This window comes from Macaca mulatta, chromosome 7 (assembly GCF_049350105.2).
Source record: "Macaca mulatta isolate MMU2019108-1 chromosome 7, T2T-MMU8v2.0, whole genome shotgun sequence".
Taxonomy (NCBI): Eukaryota; Metazoa; Chordata; class Mammalia; order Primates; family Cercopithecidae; genus Macaca; species Macaca mulatta.
The window spans coordinates 124,714,335-124,735,602 of record NC_133412.1 but is presented as its reverse complement, the minus strand read 5'-3'; the positions used below and the strand labels follow the sequence as shown (position 1 = coordinate 124,735,602).

Here is a 21,268-nt window from a genome sequence, read left to right as displayed (position 1 = left end):
CAGATTGTTACTGTGTCTATATAGAAAGAAGTAGACATAAGAGACTCCATTTTGTTCTGTATTTGAGATGCTGTTAATCTGTGACCCTACCCCTAACCTTGTCCTTGCAAGAGACATGTGCTGTGGTGACTCAAGGTTTAAAGGATTTTGGGCTGTGCAGGGTGTGCTTTGTTAAACAAGTGCCTGAAGGCAGTATGCTGGTTAAAAGTCATCACCATTCTCTTAATCTCAAGTACCCATGGACACGTACACTGCCAAAGGTCGCAGGGACCTCTGCCTAGGAAAGCTAGGTATTGTCCAAGGTTTCTCCCCATGTGATAGTCTGAAATATGGCCTCGTGGGAAGGGAAAGACCTGATCGTCCCCCAGCCTGACACCCGTGAAGGGTCTGTGCTGAGGAGGACTAGTACAAGAGGAAAGAAGGCCTCTTGGCAGTTGAGATAGAGAAAAGCATCTGTCTCCTGCCTGTCCCTGGGCAATGGAACATCTCGGTGTAAAACCCGATTGTATGTTCTGTTTACTGAGAAAGGAGAAAACCGCCTTAGGGCGAAAGGTGGGACTTGCTAGCGCAATGCTGCTCTTTATGCACTAAAAAGGTTTATGAAGATGTTTACATATGCATATCAAAGCACAGCACTTTTCCTTAAACTTATGTCACAGAGATCTTTATTCATATGTCTTACTGCTGACCTTCTCCCTACGATGATCCTATTATCCTGCTACTTCCCTTTTTTGTAAGATGGTAAAGATAATTATCAATAAATACTGAGGGAACTCAGAGACCAGTGCCTGCGTGGGTCCTCTATATGCTGAGCGCCGGTCCTCTGGGCCCACTTTTTCTTTCTCTATATTTTGTCTCTGTGTCTCATTTCTTTTCTCAAGTCTCTCGTTCCACCTAATGAGAAACGCTCACAGGTGTGGAGGGGCAGGCACCCCTTCATCTGGTGCCCAACGTGGGTGCTTTTCTCTAAGGTGAAGGTATGCTCGAGCGTGGTCATTGAGGACAAGTCGACGAGAGACCCCCGAGTATGTCTACAGTCAGCCTTGCAGTAAGCTTGTGCACCCGGAAGAACCTAGGGTAACAATGGGGCAAACTAAAAGTAAATTTGCCTCTTATCGCAGATTTATTAAAATTCTCCTAAAAAGAAGGGGAGTTAAAGTCTCTACCAAAAATCTAATTATGCTGTTTCAAACAATAGAACAGTTTTGTCCATGGTTTCCAGAACAGGGAACTTTAGATCTAAAAGACTGGGAAAAAATTGGCAAAGAATTAAAACAAGCAAGTAGGGAAGGTAAAATCATCCCACTTACAGTATGGAATGATTGGGTCATTATTAAAGTAGCTTTAGAACCGTTTCAAACAGAAGAAGATAGCATTTCAGTTTCTGATGTCCCTGAAAGCTGTGCAGTAGATTGTGAAAAAGAGGCAGGGATAGAATCCCAGAAAGGAATGGAAAGTTCACACTGTAAATGTGTAGCAGAGCTGGTAATGGCTCGGTCAACGCAAAATGTTGACGATAATCAATTACAGCAGGTGATATATCCTGAAACGTTAAAATTAGAAGAAAAAGGTCCAGAATTAGCAGAGCCATCAGAGTCTAAACCACGATGGCCAACTCCTCTTACAGCAGCTCAGATGCCTGTAACTTTACAACCTCAAATGCAGATTAAACAAGTACAAACTCCAAAAGAAGATCAAATAGAAAAAGACAGAGTCTCTGTCATGGCAATGCCAATCCAAATACAGTGTCCACAATATCAGCCGGTAGAAAATAAGACCCAGCTGCCAGTAGCCTATCAATACTGGCCGCCAGCCGAACTTCAGTATCGGCAGCCCCCAGAAAATCCGTATGGACAGCCAGGAATGTTTCCAGCGCCACAGGGCAGGGTGCGATAGCCTCAGCCACCCACCATGAGACTTAATCCTACAGCACTGCCTAGTACACAGGGTAGTGCGTTACATAAAATTATTGATGAGGCAAGAAAACAAGGATATATTGAGGCGTGGCAATTCCCAGTAATATTAGAATCAAGACCACCTGGAGAAGGGGCCCAAGAGGGAGAGCCTCCCGTAGCTGAAGCCAGATATGAGTCCTTTTCTATAAAAATGCTAAAAGAAATGAAAGAGGGAGTAAAACAGTATGGACCCAACTCTCCTTACATGAGAACACTATTAGATTCCATTGCTCATGGACATAGACTCATTCCTTATGATTGGGAGATTCTGGCAAAATCATCACTCTCACCCGCTCAATTTTTACAATTTAAGACTTGGTGGATTGATGGGGCACAAGAACAGGTCCGAAGAAATAGGACTGCCAATCCTCCAATTAACATAGATGTAGATCAACTATTGGGAATAGGTCAAAACTGGAGCACTGCTAGCCAACAAGTAATAATGCCAAATGAGGCCATTGAGCAAATTAGGGCTATCTGCCTTAGGGCCTGGGAGAAAATCCAAGACCCAGGAACCGCCTGCCCCTCCTTTAATACAATAAGACAAGGCTCTAAAGAGCCCTACCCTGATTTTGTAGCAAGACTTCAAGATGCTGCTCAAAAGTCAATTACCGATGAGAATGCCCGTAAGGTCATAGTGGAGTTGATGGCATATGAAAACGGCAATCCTGATTGTCAATCAGCCATTAAGCCATTAAAAGGAAGGGTCCCGGCAGGATCAGATGTAATCTCAGAGTTAAAGCCTGTGATGGAATTGGAGGAGATATGCATAAAGCTATGCTTATGGCTCAAGCAATCACAGGAGTTGCTTTAGGAGGACAAGTTAGAACATTTGGGGGAAAATGTTATAATTGTGGTCAAATTGGCCATCTAAAAAAGAATTGCCTAGTCTCAAATAAACAAAATGTAACTACTCAAGCTACTACAACAACAGGAATTCCTTATATTTCCCAAGGACAGGCCATAGTTGAAAGAACTAATAGAACCCTCAAAACTCAGTTATTTAAACAAAAAGAAGGGGGAGACAGTAAGGAGTGTACCATTCCTCAGATGCAACTTAATCTAGCACTCTACACTTTAAAATTTTTAAACATGTATAGAAATCAGACTACTACTTCTGCAGAACATCTTACTGGTAAAAAGAACAGCCCACATGAAGGAAAACTGATTTGGTGGAAAGACAACAAAAATAAGACATGGGAAACAGGGAAGGTGATAACCTGGGGAAGAGGTTTTGCTTGTATTTCACCAGGAGAAAATCAGCTTCCTGTTTGGATACCCACTAAACATTTGAAGTTCTGCACCTCCACGGAGACGGAAACACCGAAATCGACCACCATTGACTCGCAAGATGAACAAAGTGGTGATATCAAGTGTAGATGTGCGGGAAGTCAGGGACCTTGAAGGGAGGGACCGGCTGAAGCCACAGCAGAAAAACATAAAATGTGAAGATTTCATGGACATTTATAAGTTCCCCAAATTAATACTTTTATAATTTTCTATGTCTGTCTTTACTCTCTTAATCCCATCATCTTCTTTGTAAGCTGAGGAGGATATATGTCACCTCAGGACCCTGTGATGATTGCGTTAACTGCACAAATCGTTTGTAGAGCATGTGTGTTTGAACAATATGAAATCTGGGTATCTTGAAAAAAGAACAGGATAACAGCGATGTTCAGGGAACAAGGTAGGTAACCTTGAACTGGCCGCCAGTGAGCCGGACGGAACAAAGCCATATTTCTCCTCTTTTTAAAAGCAAATAGGAGAAATATCGCTAAATTCTTTTTCTCAGCAAGGAACATCCCTGAGAAAGAGAATGCGCTCTGAGGGTAGGCCTATGAACAACCCCCTTAGAAGCATGCCGCCTTTTACGGTCGAAGCCGAAGGGATGAAATAAGCCCCGGTCTCCTGTAGTGCTCTCGGGCTTATTAGGACGAGAAAATTCCTGCCTAATAAATTTTGGTCAGACAGGTTGTCTGCTCTCAAACCCTGTTTCCTGATAAGATGTTATCAATGACAGGGCGTGCCCGAAATTTCATTAGCAATTTTAATTTTAATTTTAATTTTAATTTTAACGCCATCCTGTGATCTCATCCTGCTTCCATTTGCTTTGTGATATTTTATTACCTTGTGAAGTATGTGATCTCTGTGTTGGTACCAGAAACTGAGGCAATTGCAGGAGTTGCTGATGGCCTCGCGAATCTTAACCCTGTCACTTCGGTTAAGACCATCTAAAGTACTACTGTTGTAAATTTCATATTAATCCTTGTGGGCCTATTCTGTCTGCTGTTAGTCGGCAGGTATACCCAACAGTTCCAAAGAGACAGCGACCATCGAGAACCAGTCATGATGACAATGGTTGTTTTGTTGAAAAGAAAAGGGGGAAATGTGGGGAAAAGAAAGATCAGATTGTTACTGTGTCTGTATAGAAAGAAGTAGACATAAGAGACTCCATTTTGTTCTGTATTTGAAATGCTGTTAATCTGTGACCCTACCCCCAACCTTGTCCTTGCAAGAGAATGTGCTGTGGTGACTCAAGGTTTAAAGGATTTTGGGCTGTGCAGGGTGTGCTTTGTTAAACAAGTGCCTGAAGGCAGTATGCTGGTTAAAAGTCATCACCATTCTCTTAATCTCAAGTACCCAGGGACATGTACACTGCCAAAGGTCGCAGGGACCTCTGCCTCGGAAAGCTAGGTATTGTCCAAGGTTTCTCCCCATATGATAGTCTGAAATATGGCCTCGTGGGAAGGGAAAAACCTGATCGTCCCCCAGCCTGACACCCGTGAAGGGTCTGTGCTGAGGAGGACTAGTACAAGAGGAAAGAAGGCCTCTTGGCAGTTGAGATAGAGAAAAGCATCTGTCTCCTGCCCGTCCCTGGGCAATGGAACATCTCGGTGTAAAACCCGATTGTATGTTCTGTTTACTGAGAAAGGAGAAAACCCTTAGGGCGAAAGGTGGGACTTGCTAGCGCAATGCTGCTCTTCATGCACTAAAAAGGTTTATGGAGATGTTTACATATGCATATCAAAGCACAGCACTTTTCCTTAAACTTATGTCACAAAGATCTTCATTCATATGTCTTACTGCTGACCTTCTCCCTACGATGATTCTATTACTATTATCCTGCTACTTCCCTGTTTTGTAAGATGGTAAAGATAATTATCAATAAATACTAAGGGAACTCAGAGACCCGAGCTGGCATGGGTCCTCTGTATGCTGAGCACCGGTCCTCTGGGCCCACTTTTCCTTTCTCTATACTTTGTCTCTGTGTCTCATTTCTTTTCTCAAGTCTCTCGTTCCACCTAACGAGAAACACTCACAGGTGTGGAGGGGCAGGCCACCCCTTCATGAGAAACATCTACAAGTGAAGTCATGGGTTAGAACAAAAATCTGTAGTAATAAAATATATTGGATTTCTTTTAGAAATTATTAGTAACAATCCAGGAAAAATAGGGAACCAAGTTCCTGAAGAAAAAAAAAGTCAGGGGATATTGAAAGTTAAAAAGAAAGAACCACATAAGGAAGGCATGAACACTTCTGTATTTAAAGCTGAGCATTCAGATGTGCTTTTATGGGCAGTGTCTTAGTTGACACTCTCGACCATCTGGTGTGTTAGTGCAAAGAAAATAAGTAGCCTGCCTCAGGTGGATGAGTTGGTAAATGGGTCCTTGGAGTCAGCAAAACGGATCTAATTCCTGGGTCTGCTACTCCCTCCTTGTGTGACCTTGCTCAAGTTACCTGCCTCTCAAAGCCTCTGCTTTCTCACAGAATTGCTGGGGGAATAAATGAGTTATTGTACACCAAATGCTCAGCTCAGAGCTGGGCTCATTGTAGGAGACACTCCATAAATATTAGTGCACATCACATGTCACAGCTGCCTCCCTCCATGACAACAAGATGGATTAAAAATAAACAACATACAACTTTTCTGAATTTAGACATCCAACTGAAATGTTTTCCTCCAAAATGGCTGCCCTAGGGTGCTACACCTGACGGGAAGATTGCCCTGTTTTCACAAAATAATCTTGGACCGCCTCCATTGGGATTGTCCTCAGGGCTTATTTAAAGTATGTACACATAAGCGCCGGGCTGTGGCTCATGCCTGAAATCCCATGGCTCATGCCTGAAATCCCAGCACTTTGGGAGGCCAAGGCGGGTGGATCAACTGAGGCCGGGAGCTCCAGAGCAGCTTGGCCAACATGGCAAAACCCCGTCTCTACTAAAAATACAAAAATTAGCTGGGCGTGGTGGCAGGTGCCTGTAGTCCCAGCTACCCAAGAGGCTGAGGCAGGAGAATCACTTGAACCCAGGAGGCGGAGGTTGTAGTGAACCGAGATCGCACCACTGCACTCCAGCCTGGGTGACAGAGTGAGACTCCATCTCAGAATAAATACATAAATAAAGATATACACATCGTACATTGTTACTGGTGGCAAACCTTTGTCCTTCTAGATTGACTTTTGTTTTCATTTAGGATTTGTCATTTAGAGCCAAGTCTGATGAAGAAGAAATGTAACCAAGTGGGGACAAAATTAAAGTACTGAGATTGATTTTCTTGTGTGTGTTGTAAACCATCCCTCGGGGCAATTCCAAGTGAGGCCTTGTATAAACATTTTGAATGATGATGAGCAGTGGTGTTAAGGTATAACTTCTTGAACTCATGACTTGAAGGATATCCCTCACCTAAGCTTGACTTTTTCACCATGTTTTCTTTAAAACATATGAGCCTCAGTCATTCATAGTCATTCTTGATCTGTTGGACTCCATTGGCTTTTGAGGTAGGGAGTCTGGGAAGGAAAGAAACAGGAAAAGACCAGCGTTTGAAGAAAAGGGTGGGAAGAGAGGGAAAGGCCAAAAGTGAAAGGACAAGTCAAGGCAGAGAACATCAAATTAGCTTAGAAACATCACAGAGAAATCAAGCTTATAGGCAAGAGACTGTAATTATAGTTTGCTTTTTAAGACACAATTCATGTGACTATTTGTTTTGTGAAGAGAGGGGAGTGCTCAGGATGGGCCACAGTAAATTTTCCAGCTGGGCTAGAGCCTTATTTTTCTCCTTACTAAGAAAATGTGTTTTTTTTTTTTTTTTTTTTTTTTTTTTGAGACGGAGTGTCACTCTGTCGCCCAGGCTGGAGTGCAGTGACCGCATCTCAGCTCACTGCAAGCTCCGCCTCCCGGGTCTACGCCATTCTCCTGCCTCAGCCTCCCGAGTAGCTGGGACTACAGGCGCCCGCCACCTCACCCGGCTAGTTTTTTTTGTATTTTTTAGTAGAGACGGGGTTTCACCGTATTAGCCAGGCTGGTCTTGATCTCCTGACCTTGTGATCCGCCCGTCTCGGCCTCCCAAAGTGCTGGGATTACAGGCTTGAGCCACCGCGCCCGGCCAGAAAATGTGTTTAATAAAATGCCTTAGCCTTTTGAGAAACTGAATGAGTTTTAGGACATGCATTTTACGTTTGCTCCATATTTTGAACAATAGTTGACCACCTGTTCACGTCTTGCTCTTGTCTCCTCAAGGCTCCAGGACAAGCAGGGGCTTGAGTGTGAGGACTTGTGGGAAAGAAAGGAAACACACGGGGCTCTCTTATGTGAATAATGTGATTAGCAGAAAGTATAAAAGAGGCTTCTTCCCCTGTTCACAAAGCAGATTTTCTTCAGAAGCTGGCAGAGCTCCCAGACAATTTGCTCTGGGGACAGACTCTGGCTAAATTGCTGCCAGTGCCGGCCTCTGGGGCCCTCTAGATTTATGAGTGTGGGCAGCCGAGAGGAGGGAGCACTCCAGGGGTGGGGGAAGGACATGGAGAGTAGCAACAGGCAGGACCGGATGGGGTCACCCAGCGGGAGAAGTGGCTGTGAGCACGGGGCAGGCTGGGGGGTGCTCTCCATCCGCCTCACTGCCCGGGCCAAGGCCACTTTAGCAGCTGCAGGGAGGACTGAGGGGCTGAAGAGGGGAGAAGCAGGCTGCAGGGTCTGCAATGGAGCCTGAGTGGGCACAGTCAGTAGCAGGGGGAGGCGCAGCAAAGGATGAGGGGGCTCCCACGATCAGGCAAGGGATCATGCCATTTCAAGCTGCACAGAGCATTTTGGAAGGCAGAGCGTCCCTGTTCTCCATCACCAAGAAAATAGGGTATCCTGCCTGGCCCAGAGGTGTGACCAAGCCATCCTCTGGGTTTGGGGAACGATCAGGAGGCAATTGTTGCTGCCACATTTGCTGAATCCTCACTCAGCATTGTCACCACTGCAATGCCCAGCCAAGCCCTTTCAGCTCCCCTGGGTTGTGTTTTCAACAAACACTCACTCTGGAGTACTTCTAGTGGAATTGGAAATCAGCAGGCACTCTATGAACTAAAACACATTAGTTGGGAAGGGAGAGGGGAAAGAGGAGGAGGTCCTCTGCTTCAGAAGCTACTGCCAGCTTCCCCACTAGGTTTTATTTAGCTCAGCCAGACTGGAATTCCTGATATAGAGACTTTTAAAGTTGATTTTGCCCTATAGTAGAATTTTGAAAAGGTCTGTGGCCATGAATTATTCAGGTTTCTACCTAATTTAGCTCCTAGTGTCTTCCAGATATCCTCCAGTGGGTTCTGAGCTAGCTTGGATATTAACAGAAAAGGCATGGGACTCATGCCTTTTGGGGAATGATCTGGAAGCACATGTTGCTGCCACACTGCTGGATCCTCACTTAGCACTGTCACCACTGCAATGCTCAGCCTGTCCTCAACTCGGCTCCCTCTGGGTTGTGAGGACTCTGCTGCTTTCAGCGTCCACACCAGCCAGGCTGCCCTGCAGCTGCTCTGACAATGGGAACCAGAAGTCAGCGTTACCCATAGCTAAGGCTGCTTTCTCTGCTCTTTCTCCTAATGGAAATAGCCTTATTGCAGTGTGTGTGTAGGGGTGTGTGTGTGTGTGTGTGTCTATACAACCAATTCTGATCATTTCAAAAATTCAGAAAATATAGAATGGCGTAAAGAAACCACCAACTGGGAATGAGCACAATTAACATTATAATACACATTCCTCATGATTGTTTAATGTTAATATTTTTAAGTGAGATCGTAGTATATGCATATTTTTATAACCAGCTTTTTTCATTCTATAATATATCACAAAGGTTATCCTTCCATGTTAATAAATATAGATCCATATTATCACTTTTAATGACTGTTTAATAGTCTAAGGTAAAAATGTGCTGTGATTTATTTAGTCAATTGCCTGTAGTTAGATGTTTCAGCTGTCACTAGGTTATTGTTGATATAAACAGGGATCTTTATATAAATATCATTAAATGCTGGTCAGATCATTCCCTTAAGGGGAATTATTTAGCCTGGAAGTGCTGGGTCAAATCCTGTCATCTTTTTTAAGTGCATGCTGTCAAAATTTCCCTCCACAGTCTCAATCAGGATACCAAGCATCCAGCAGCAAATGAAAACACCCATTTTCCTCCTTCACCCTCAACACTGGACACTATGAGTCTTTTTAATCTCTTCCGGTCTGATGATTGTATATGGCATAGCTCATTTGCTGTTTTAACTTGATGTTCACTGTTTTCTCTTCTCCCTCTGGCACCTTCTGTAATCTCTTGGAGCCTCTCTTCACCAGCATCCTCTTCATTTAACAGTAAACATTAATTGAGCACTCCTGTGTGCAGACACTTGTCAAACATTAGTGCTCCAACTATAGGAGCTGTACTGTATAAAATGTTCTGGGCACTGAGAGGGAGGCCTGGGGAAGCTAGAGAGAGCTTTTCAGAGAAGGCAATAATGATGCTAGATCTGATGGAATGGTGAGAGCTTTGCAGAGAAGGCTAGACCTGATGGAATGGTGAAGAATGGAATAGAATAGGAAAAGGCCATTTCATGCAGAGGAAAGAGCATAAGAAATGTCACCAAAGCCTGTGTTCCAGTGGTAGACATGGTGGAGTGGCTAGACGGAGACAGGCTCTGTGTAGTGTACTACAGAGTTTAGACTTTATTCTGTAGCTATGGCAGATTGTTACAGGAAAGGTTTTTGGAGGAGAATGGTGATCAGACTTGTGTTCAGACAGTTAATTTTTGCAGTGGTATGGAGGAGGAAATAAAGTAGAAAGAGGGAGATGAAGGGAGAAAGACCAATAAAGAGGCCATTTGCAATTGGCTGTGTGAAGAAACTGAGAGCCAGAAAGAAGCCATGGGCAGTGGGGTGTTAGAGCAGAGAAATGTATGAGATAAAACCTTTGGAAAGGGTGATTGGGTGGGGGGAAAATTCAGAAAGGCTTGGAGTAGAGAAAAGGTGTGAATATGGGCAAAAAAGGAAGAAAGGATGGATTTAGGTTTAGGAACATGCTGCATTTAAGGTTCCTGTTGGACTCTAGATGGATCTATTGAAAAGGAAATTGTAAATATGGATTTGGGACTCTGGAGAGAATCTGGGACTGTGAATACAGATGTAGGAGTCACTGGTACTCAAAATTCACATACTGATTGCCAAAAGTTCTTCCCCTACCCCACCACCCCTCCATCTAAGAATGATACCCTGTTATTCTAGACAACCCCTTTGTCCTTGTCCCTGACCTGTGAGCCCTTTTCCCTTCTCTAGGAAGTGTCCAGTTTGTTTTACAATTAATGTAAAAATTTGATAAACAAGCAATCTATTTTTAGTTATAAATAATAAACATGTTTAAAAGGGTGTTTGTTGGGAGGCTGAGGTGAGAGATTGCTTGAGGTCAGGAGTTCGAGACCAACCTAGGCAACACAATGAGACCCTGTTTCTAAAAAAAGCTTTAAAATATATAAAGAGTATTTGTTAACACAAATAAATGATTCCTTAATAGTGTGACAAGTTTCTGGGGGAATATTCGGGGGACAGAAAGCCTTTCTAAGTTCTCTCTAGTCCTACCAACAATGCACCATCCAACCCTACCTCTGGATAGAGGATTCTGCTTCCCTATTGGAGATGTAAAAGCCACCCAAGGAACAATTCCTAACTGGACAGTGAGCCTTAAGATAGCTCTTCACCTGAGATCTTCCCCAAGAGCCAGATGTAAGCCTACGAATTGAGGAGGAATAGGAGCATGGAGCTGTGCCATGCTGTTGGCTGACTGGCTTCTCCACTATGATGGGAAGAGCTCAACTGAAAGGACAGGCAGCTGCTGTCTAAATTTAAACAGAAACCCTGTAAAATAAACTTGAGCAACTGTAGCCCACTCTGTTCTTTGGGTGAGTGTGATGCCTCCATCACAGATTCATGCCTGCTGTGCCACAACACGAAATGCAATTGTTCTGGAGCAGCCTGTGTGGTTGATAGTACCCATTTGCTTCTCCGGGCCCAGACAGAGCTGTGTTACCAGGTAGCAGTAGCAGGATCTGATTTAAACCATCAGAGAAAGAGGATCTGAAGAGGTCTAGTGAGAAAAGTAGACAGGATTAAAAGAAAAAGGAGCAATTTCTAGTCAGACCAGAATAAGGATTTCCTGGTCTGGAGATGAGCTGCTGTGACAGTGACTGAAAAATGAAGTGGAGAGCTGTCCCTCACTCACATCTCCAGCCCAGCACAAAAAAAGTACACACCTGTTCTATCAAAAAGCAACCAGACTGCTTCTTCAAGCGGGTGCCTGACACTGTTTCTCCTGACTAGGTAAGACCTCCCAACAGGGGTCTCTAGCCACCTCCTACAGATGCATTCAGGCTGGAAACAGGTCAGTACCCCCAGGATAGAGCTTCCAGAGGAAGGAACTGGCTGCCATCTTTGCTGTTTCACAGCCTTCACTGGTGACATCTCCAGGTATGGTAAAAACCAAGGCAACTAGGGTCTGGAGCAGACCCCAGCAAACCAGAGCAGCCTATGGTAGAGTAGCCTAACTGTTAAAAGAAAAACAAACAGAAAGCTAGAAACCTAGCTAGACTAATAAAGAAGAATAAAATAAACACAATCAGAAATGGTAAGGGGGATATCACCACTGACCTCACAGAAATACAAACAACCATTAGAAGACACTAAAAACATCTCTATGACATAAACTAGAAAATCTAGAGGAAATAGCTACAATCCTGAACACATACACCTTCCCAAGATTGAACCAGGAAGAAATTGAATCCCTGAATAGATGAATAATGATTTCTGAAATTGAGGTAGTAATAAAAAGTTTATCAACTCCCCCCCCCAAAAAAGCCCCAAACCAAACAGATTCACAGCTGAATTCTACCAAAGGTACAAAGAAGAGCTGGTACCATTTCTACTGAAACTATTCCAATAAATTGAAAAGGAGAAACTCCTCCCTAACTCATTCTATGTGGCCAGCATAATCTTGATAATAAAACCCAGCAGAGCTATGACAAAAAGAAAACTTCAGCCCAATATCCTTGATGAACATCAATGCAAAAATCCTCAATAAAATACTGGCAAACCAAATCAAGCAGCACATTAAAAAGCTTATCCACCACAATCAAGTTGGCTTCATCCCCGGGATGCAAGGTTGGTTCAACATGTTCAAATCAATAAATGTGATTAGTGACATAAACAGATCTAAAGACAAAAGCACATGATTATCTCAATAGATGTCTATTTAGAATAGACACCTAACAGAAAAGGCATTTGATAAAATTCAACATCCCTTCAAGTTAAAAACTGTCAATAAACTAGGTATTGAAGGAACATACCTCAAAATAGTAAGATCCATATATTACAAACCCACAGCCATACTGAAACGACAAAAGCTAGAAGCATTCCCCTTGAAAACCGATACAAGACAAAAAGCCCTCTCTCACCACTCCTATGAATGGTATTCACTATGAATATTTTCTATATCTAGAAAACCCCATTGTCTCAGCCCAAAAGCTTCTTAAGCTGCTAAGCAACTTCAGCAAAGTCTCAGGATACAAAATCAATGTGCAAAAATCGCTAGCATTCTTATATACCAATAATAGGTGAGCAGGGAGCCAAATCATGAATGAACTCCCATTCAGAACTACTACAAAGAGAATAAAATACCTAGGAATATAGCTAACAAGGGATGTGAAGGACCTCTTCAAGGAGAACTAAAACCATGGCTCAAAGAAATCAGAGAGGACACAAACAAATGGAAAAACATTCCATGCTCATGAATAGAAGAATCAAAATTGTAAAAATGGCCATACTGCCCAAAGTAATTTATAGATTCAATGTTATTCCCATTAAGCTACCATTGACATTCTTCACATAATTGGAAAAATCTATTTAAAAATCATATGGAACCAAAAAAGAGCCTGAATACCCAAGACAATCATAAGCAAAAAGAACAAAACTGGACTCATCATGCTACCTGACTTCAAACTATACTACAAGGCTACAGTAACCAAAACAGCATGGTACTGGTACAAGAGCAGATACACAGACCAATGGAACAGAATAGAGAACTCAGAAATAAAACTACACACCTATAATCATATGATCTTCAACAAACCTAACAGAAACAAGCAATGGGGAAAAGACTCCCTATTTAATGAATGGTGCTGGGAGAGCTAGCTAGCCATATACAGAAAATTGAAATTGGACTCCTTCCTTACACCATATACAAAAATTAACTCAAGATGGATTAAAGACTTAAATGTAAAACCCAAAGCTATAAAAACTCTAGAAGAAAATCTAGGCAATACCATTCAGGACATAGACACAGGCAAAGATTTCATGACAAAAATGCCAAAAGCAATTGCAACTGCAGCAAAAATTGACAAATGGAATCTAATTAATCTAAAGAGCTTCTGTACAGCAAAATAAACTATCATCAGAGTGAACAGACAATCTACAGAATAGGAAAAAATTTTGCAATCTATCCACCTGCCAAAGTCTAATATCCAGCTATTATAAGAAACTTAAAGTTACAAGAAAAAAACAACCCTATTAAAAAGTGGGCAAAGGACATGAACAGACACTTCTCAAAAGAAGACATACATGTGGCCAACAAGTATATGAATAGAAGCTTAACATCACTGAGCATTTGAGAAATGCAAATCAGAGCCACAATGAAATATCATCTCATGCCAGTCAGAACAGCTATTATTAAAAAGTCAAAAAACAACAGATGTTGGCAAGGTTGCAGATAAAAAGGAACACTTTTACACGGTTGGTGGAAGTGGAAATTAGTTCAACCATTGTAGAATATAGTGTTGTGATTCCTCAAAGACCTAGAGGCAGAAATACCATTTGACCCAGCAATCCCATTACTGGGTATATATCCAAAAGGATATATATCATTTTATTATAAAGATACATGCATGAACTGGTTCATTGTGGCACTATTCACAGTAGCAAAGGCATGGAATCACCCTATATGCCCAACAATTATCAACTGAATAAAGAAAATGTGGTACATATACACCATGGAATACTACAGAGCCATAAAAAGGAACAGAATCATGTCCTTTGTAGGGACCAGGATGGAGCTGAAAACCATTATCCTCAGCAAACTAACACAGAAACAGATAACCAAACACCGCATGTTCTCACTTACAAGTGGGAGCTGAATAATGAGAACACATGGTCACATGGTGGGGGAACAACACACACTGGGGCCTGTCGGGAGGGGGTGGTTGGGGGAGGGAGAGCATCAGGCAGAATACCTCATGGATGCTGGGCTTAATACCTAGGTGATGGGATGATCTGTGCAGCAAACCACCATGGCACACATTTACCTATGCAACAAACCTGCACATCCTGCACAAGTACCTCTGAACTTAAAATAAAAGTTGAAGAAAAAAGAAAATGACATAACATCCCAAATGAGCCAGCAAGACAGGAGGAAACAGGGCATGGAGAGATTCTGAACTTCTGTTTCCAATTTCTTATTCAGTACATAGTACAATTCTAAGCCCAATTGTTAGAGTTTTGGAGTAGAGGAAATGATTTATGCTAGGAAGAAGGAACAGAGAAACTGAGCACCAGCTTTCTTAATGCCAATCCACCCTGATAAGCTGGCAAGTTTCCCATAACTATTTACGGCAAAATCCCTGCAGTATCAAAGATCAAAACTGCTTCCTAATTTAGGCTAACATTTTTAAGATCGTTGACACTTGCCATAGAAATTAACTTAGAAACAACTCACTGTACTGCTCACCGTATGGGCTTCCAACTCAAGATACTTAAGCCACATGTGACTCACACCCATTATATGTGTGTGTGTGTATATATATACACATATATATATAAATATATATTTATATATATTCACATATCTATAATCTTCTATGGCCATATATATAATCTTCTATATATTATATACATATATAATCTTCTATATATATTATATACACACACACACACACACACATATATATATATATAAATCTTCTATGGCCTTCAGGTTTCTTTAACTTCCTAAATCTTTTCCTGTTAACTGAAGACACATGAACGATTCAGGTGTGTCTACACATACAAAAAGTAATCTAAAAATGAGTGAGTAGCACAGATCTTGCTTCAACTCAAAACTTTCTCTTTATATAAACGTTATCTTTTTCTATCTTTTCTTTCTTTTTTTTTTTTTAATTGAGAGAGAGTCTCACTCTGTTACCCAGGCTGGAGTACAGTGTCACCCAGGTTGGAGCATGATCTTGGCTCACTGCAACCTCCACCTCCTGGGTTCAAGTGATTCTCCTGCCTCAGCCTCCTGAGTAGCTGGGATTATAGACACGTGCTACCGCACCCAGCTAATTTTTGTATTTTTAGTAGAGACAGGGTTTCACCATATTGGCCAAGCTGGTCTCAAACTACTGACCTCATGATCCACCTGCTTTGGCCCCTCAAAGTTCTGGGAGTACAGGTGTGAGCCACTGCACCCGGCCCACATACACACTATCTTTATACTACTTCCACATTCGTTTACATCTATAACATTTTCCCCCATCATCTCCCAAAATATGTAACTGCCAAAACCCTTTAAAATGCAGCTCCAGCAACATTCGGGCAGACTTTAAAAGACTCAATTGTGAATGTGAGCTGCTTCTTTTTGTCACCCTGCATGCAAACTTGGCACCTTCACAATATCGTAAGACTTGATGTAGCAGGAGGTGAACTGTGTGTTCTCCACTAGGTTAGCAGGAGCCCTGCCAAGGTCTTCCAAGATACGGCACACTCTCTAGCCAGGGCCGCCAAGCCATTATTTCCATAACACATGAGAATATTTTCAATTTAACAAGCTCAGTTCAGATATGAGAATCAAATGAGATAAATTAAGAAAAAAAATACCTCCCTACCCATGTGTCGAATTGGGAAACCAAGTGACCAAAAGAAATTTGGGTCCTAGAAGAGTTTATACAGATCACCCAAGGACCGAATACCTGAAAAGAATATACACAGTATCAGACTGTTGCTCTGATTTCTGCTATACCCCACACTTTGCTTTTCTCTGATTTCATGGTCTCTCTGCCTTCCCTGTATGTAGACAGCTGTGGGACAGTGATTAGAAACTTGGATCTCAGAGCTGGGCTGACTGGGGTGTGACCTTGGGCTGTTATCTAGTTTCTCTGTGCTTCATTTCCACATCTGTAAAACAGACTGCTTTAAGGATTAAATAAGTTAATATAGTTGAAGCTTTTATACAATGTCTCACACTTAACACAAAAGTTCTGAATAAATGTTAGCCGATTTCCTTTAAATAGGAAATCTGACATTCTATCAAAACCATAGAAGTTTTAGTATAAAATATAGAAAAGAAAATTGGGCCATTCATACCTCAATTACTCTTTCTCTGCTTTCTCTTGTATATTAATGAGTGGCCAGGTGACAACTTTGAACAGAGAAAAACTACAGGCTCAGCTATCATTGCTGAGAGTCAACATCTCTGCTAAAGGAGGGCAAGGTTCGTCTCTGGAAGGAAAGGAGCATCAAGAAACACGTGTTTATTGAACATTATCTACTGCAAGGGATCATGTGAGGTCTCTATGTGTGAGAACTAACTGTATTGAAAACTGCAGAGGAATTCCAAGTTGCACCTCTGCCAGGAAACCTGTCCCATCTGCTCAACTCTGTTTCTTGTTAGATTGAGTAAGCATGGGTGGAATCTTTCCAAATTAAAGTAAAAGCAACATTGGAACCAAATTCAGTCACTGTTTGTGGGATGTTGGGCAAATTGCAGAGCAGTAGGACTGGGTTACAAGTGCTTTAGATACAAATATCTTATGTAATACATAAAATACCTATGAGATCGAGCGGTAGATTTTACATTAATTATTCCCCAACTCATCATGCCTCCCAGGATCCATGCCCTTGTGTAGTTTCCTCCCACATGATGCTGGGTTTGGTCACACGGTGGAACAGTAGATGTGATCATGTTTAGAAGCTCGATAAATGCTTGCCTGTTGAAGCTTGTACTGTACTCTCAGAACACTGCCACCACCACATGAGAAAGTCTAGCCTCCTGAAGGATGAAAGAGCAGATGGACAGAGAGAGGCCCAGCTGTCCCAGCTGAGCCCAGGCCCCAGTTGATCTTCCAGCTGAAGGCAGCCACGTGCATAAGCCCAGGTAATACCAGTAGTAATTAAACTAGACAGACAACCCATGGAATCATGAAAAATAACAAATTATTGTTTTAAGTCACTAAGCATTGGAATCATTTGTGACTGTGCAATGAATAAAAAACAAAAATTGGTGAGTGGAGTGCTGCCGCAAAACAAAAATTAAAATATGTGGCACTGGCTTTGGGACCACATGGTGGGCAGAGGCTGGAAGAGAAGAGAGGAAATTACTTTTGGAGTCTGGAAAAAGGGCAACCCATATTTTTGAAACAATCAGCAAAATAATTTCCTGTGGTAACTTGTAAGGCAAAAACCGTACCTGATAAACTTATGGGTCTGGCTAATGCAATTTCTACACAAAATGCTAAAACAGAGGTTTTTTTTTTTTTTTTTTTTTTTTTTTTTTTTTTTAACACTGCCTGATAAGGTATAGCAGAAAGAGGGATGAGTTAAAGAAGGAATCATTTAGTTTGCAAGCAGAACATAGAGGAAATGAGCAGGTCCCAGGACTTGCTGGATTGGAATGTAAGACTGTTCCTCATTTCCATTTTCTCCAGCTGGCAAAGGATTCTCAAAGTAAGAAATGGTTTCAGGATAAAGATTAATCTAGAGTGTGGCTATAAAATCCTGTATTAAGGCCTCTAAAGGACTTTAGGAAGTTCTAAGTAGACTCTCAACTGGATGAAAGGGCTTCTAAGATTCGTAGAAGCCTCATCCCAAAATATCTCTGGGTAATATAGAGCTGGGCTGCCCAGGATGGTAACCACTAGTGATGTGTAGCTATTGGGCACTTGAAATATGGCTAGTCCAAATTGGATGTATTGTAAGTGTAAAATACATGCTGGGTTTCAAATGTAATATGGAAAAGTTTAAAAATCTTAATTTTTATACAGATTACATGTTGAAATGATAATATTTTAGATACACTGGATCTAATAAAATATTATAATTTCATCTGTTTCTTCTTACTCTTTTAAAATAGGTGGCTATTAGGATTTCAAAAAACCACGTATATGACCCACACATATGGCTTGCATTATATTTCTGTTGTAACATTACTGTGGAGAGAGCATTTGTAGAGAGAGGCCTGTCCCAGAAAGAATTACGGATACAGATTTTGTCTAATAGAGAGAATAATAATATGATACATGGAAAACCCATAAAGTTTTTAAAGGAGTTGTATCAGATCGAAGAACAGTTTTATATAAATAACAGTTTAGATGATAAGAGACCTCTGGGCTCCCAACTTTCTAGAAGCAAGAAACAGGCTGAGAAGGATACTTGGCTGCAAACATAGGTCATTCCTTAAAAAAAAAAAGTTATTTCAGAAGATGGAATCAAGAACCCAGAGGTTTGAGTCAAGAGTAGAGCCATATTCTAATCAAGGAATTCTGCCTGCTTGAGTGGAGGAATCTGAAAATATGTGCCCAGATACATATGTCAGAATTACTATGGTCCAATTACTGCTATTGCCTCCCGTTACCCTCCTTTTTGAATGAGGATATCTATTAAGGTTACCGTGTCCCTGTTTCAACATTGTATGGTGGGTTTATGGCTTAATTTGTAAGCATAATTTAGAGGAAACAAACAGGGGCCAGGATATGCTATGTTGGAAGGCAAATCTCATTTCTGGATGAAGAGAAACTACATGTGAGAAATTTGATGTCTGGACCAGACGGCAGATCATAAAATCATGGACTTTGAATCTGACACAATCATTAGATGAGACTTTAAGTGTCTTGGAGGGGTGAGTATATTTTGCATATGGGAAGAATGCAAATAATTATTTCCAGATGGTAGACTTGTGGATTATAAGTGACCAAAAATTATTTGCAAATCTTCTCATTAAGAGGCAGAGTTTATTCCCCCATCTCTTAATCTAAGCTAACCTTTTTTACTTGTTTTACCCAATAGAATGTGGCAGAAGTAATGCTGTGCAACTTCCAAGCCCAGATCCAAAGAGGCTTCACAGCTTTTACTGTTATCTTCTTGGTACCCTGAGAACATTGCACTGTGCTAAAGCCTGTAAGAAAACCACAGGAGTTAGAGTCCCAGCTATTCCAACCATCTCTACCTGAGGCCCCAGACATGGGAGTGACACCCTCTTAAATCTGTAGCTGACTGCATTCACATGAGGTAAGTATAGGAAGATGACAGCATGAGAGCTACTTAATTAACCCAAAGAAGTGTGAGAAACAAGAAATCATTGTTGTTTTCGGCCACTATGTTTTGGGGTGCTTTGTTCCACAGCAATAGATAACTGATATAATCTATTTAGTTGAACAAGGAGCTAGTTGAGCAGATGGTACAGGTTTTCTGGTGAAGATGTGGTTTGAGGTTCTGTTGCAGTTGAAACACTGTCACTACCATGCTCTTCATGACGTGGGCCTCTCCACAGTGCTGCTTTCAACTTGCAGCTGACTTCCTCCAGAGTGAGTGATCCAAGTGTGTGAGAGAAGAATGAGTGACCAAGATGGAAGCTGCTACATCTTCCACATGTAATACAGAAGTAACATATCATCACTTATCTTGTATTCCAGTCACACAGACCAACCCTTATAGAATGTGGGTAGGGACAACACAGGTTACTAATATCAGGAGGCAGTCATCATTAGGGGCTATCTTGGAGGCTGGCAACCACCTAAACCAATAAATAAATATAGTTCACATCTTGGTCTTTATTTCAAGAACCCCAAGGGATTAATTTTCCCATATCATCCATTACACCTCTGTTTATAATGCTTCTTCACCTAGTTTTCTTTCCTTCTCAATTCATCCCATTCATTTCCTCCACCTCTCCAATTCCTTTAGGCCACGGAACATGGCATTTAACGTCTTCTTATCCTAACTGGAGGAATTGCTGCTGTTAGCTGGCTCAGTGTCAGTCCTCAGTTAGAAGGCTCAGTGATAGGGAGAAAGACACTCTAAGATCAGTGCACCCAAACCTTTCAGAGGGAGAACTATAAACGAATTCAACTTAATAAAGAACAGGGCAGCCTAGGATTGTAGGGAAACAATACTTGTATTTGTTGCTGGTTTCAGAGGAAATCAGTCTGGCAATCTGCCAGAAGAGCTATGAAATTTGTCATTCTATTTGACTCAGTGATTTCTTCTTTGGAGGCCATACGCCCCTGCTATGGTCTGAACTTTTGTGTTTTCCTAAAATAGACCCTTAAAGGTGATTCTAGTGAGGACTCAGAAAGAAAAGAGAAAAGTTGTAGAGAATGCCTTAATATTTTACAGACTATATAAGTGGGGTTGTTGTGAACAGAATATTGGTGAAAATATGTATATGAAAGGCCATTCTGATGAGATCTCAGAGGGAAACAAGAAACATGTTATTAAACAACGGAATAAAGGTGATCCTTGTTACAAAGTGACAAATAACTTAGTTGAATTGTGTCTTTGTCTTAGTGTTTTGTGGAAGGAAAAACTTGTGAGCAGTGAAATTGGATATTTGGCTGAGAAAAATTCTAAGTCAAGTGTTGAAGGTATGGTTTGGCTTCTCCTGGCTGACTATACTAAAATGTGAGAAGAGAGAAATGATGTAAAGATGAAATTGTTAATCCAGATGGAAGGAGAGCTGAAAGATTTAGGAAATTCTCAGCTTATCTATATTGTAAAGAATGAGAAAGTATATTTGGGAGAAAACATCAAGAGTGTGGCCAAATGACAATGATAGTTGACAAGGAAATTAGTCAACTCTCTAAACAGAAACCAGGACCTATTGTCCAAGACAACGGAAAAATGGCTGTGAAGGAAATTCAGAAAATATTAGGGCTGCCACCTTCATCATGGGCCCACGTGCAAAAGGCCCATCATGCACTGGGTTATCATAGATTACCATTAGG

At 41.5% G+C, this 21,268-nt stretch overlaps 1 protein-coding gene and 1 pseudogene across 2 annotated transcripts in view; one reads left to right on the top strand and one right to left on the bottom strand.

The window, feature by feature from the left end:
* Nucleotides 1–21,268, bottom strand: part of FRMD6 (FERM domain containing 6) — a 249,928-nt gene that overhangs the window by 223,306 nt on the left and 5,354 nt on the right. The window lies entirely within an intron of this gene.
* On the top strand, nt 877–21,090 carry LOC144329784 (endogenous retrovirus group K member 8 Gag polyprotein-like; annotated as a pseudogene).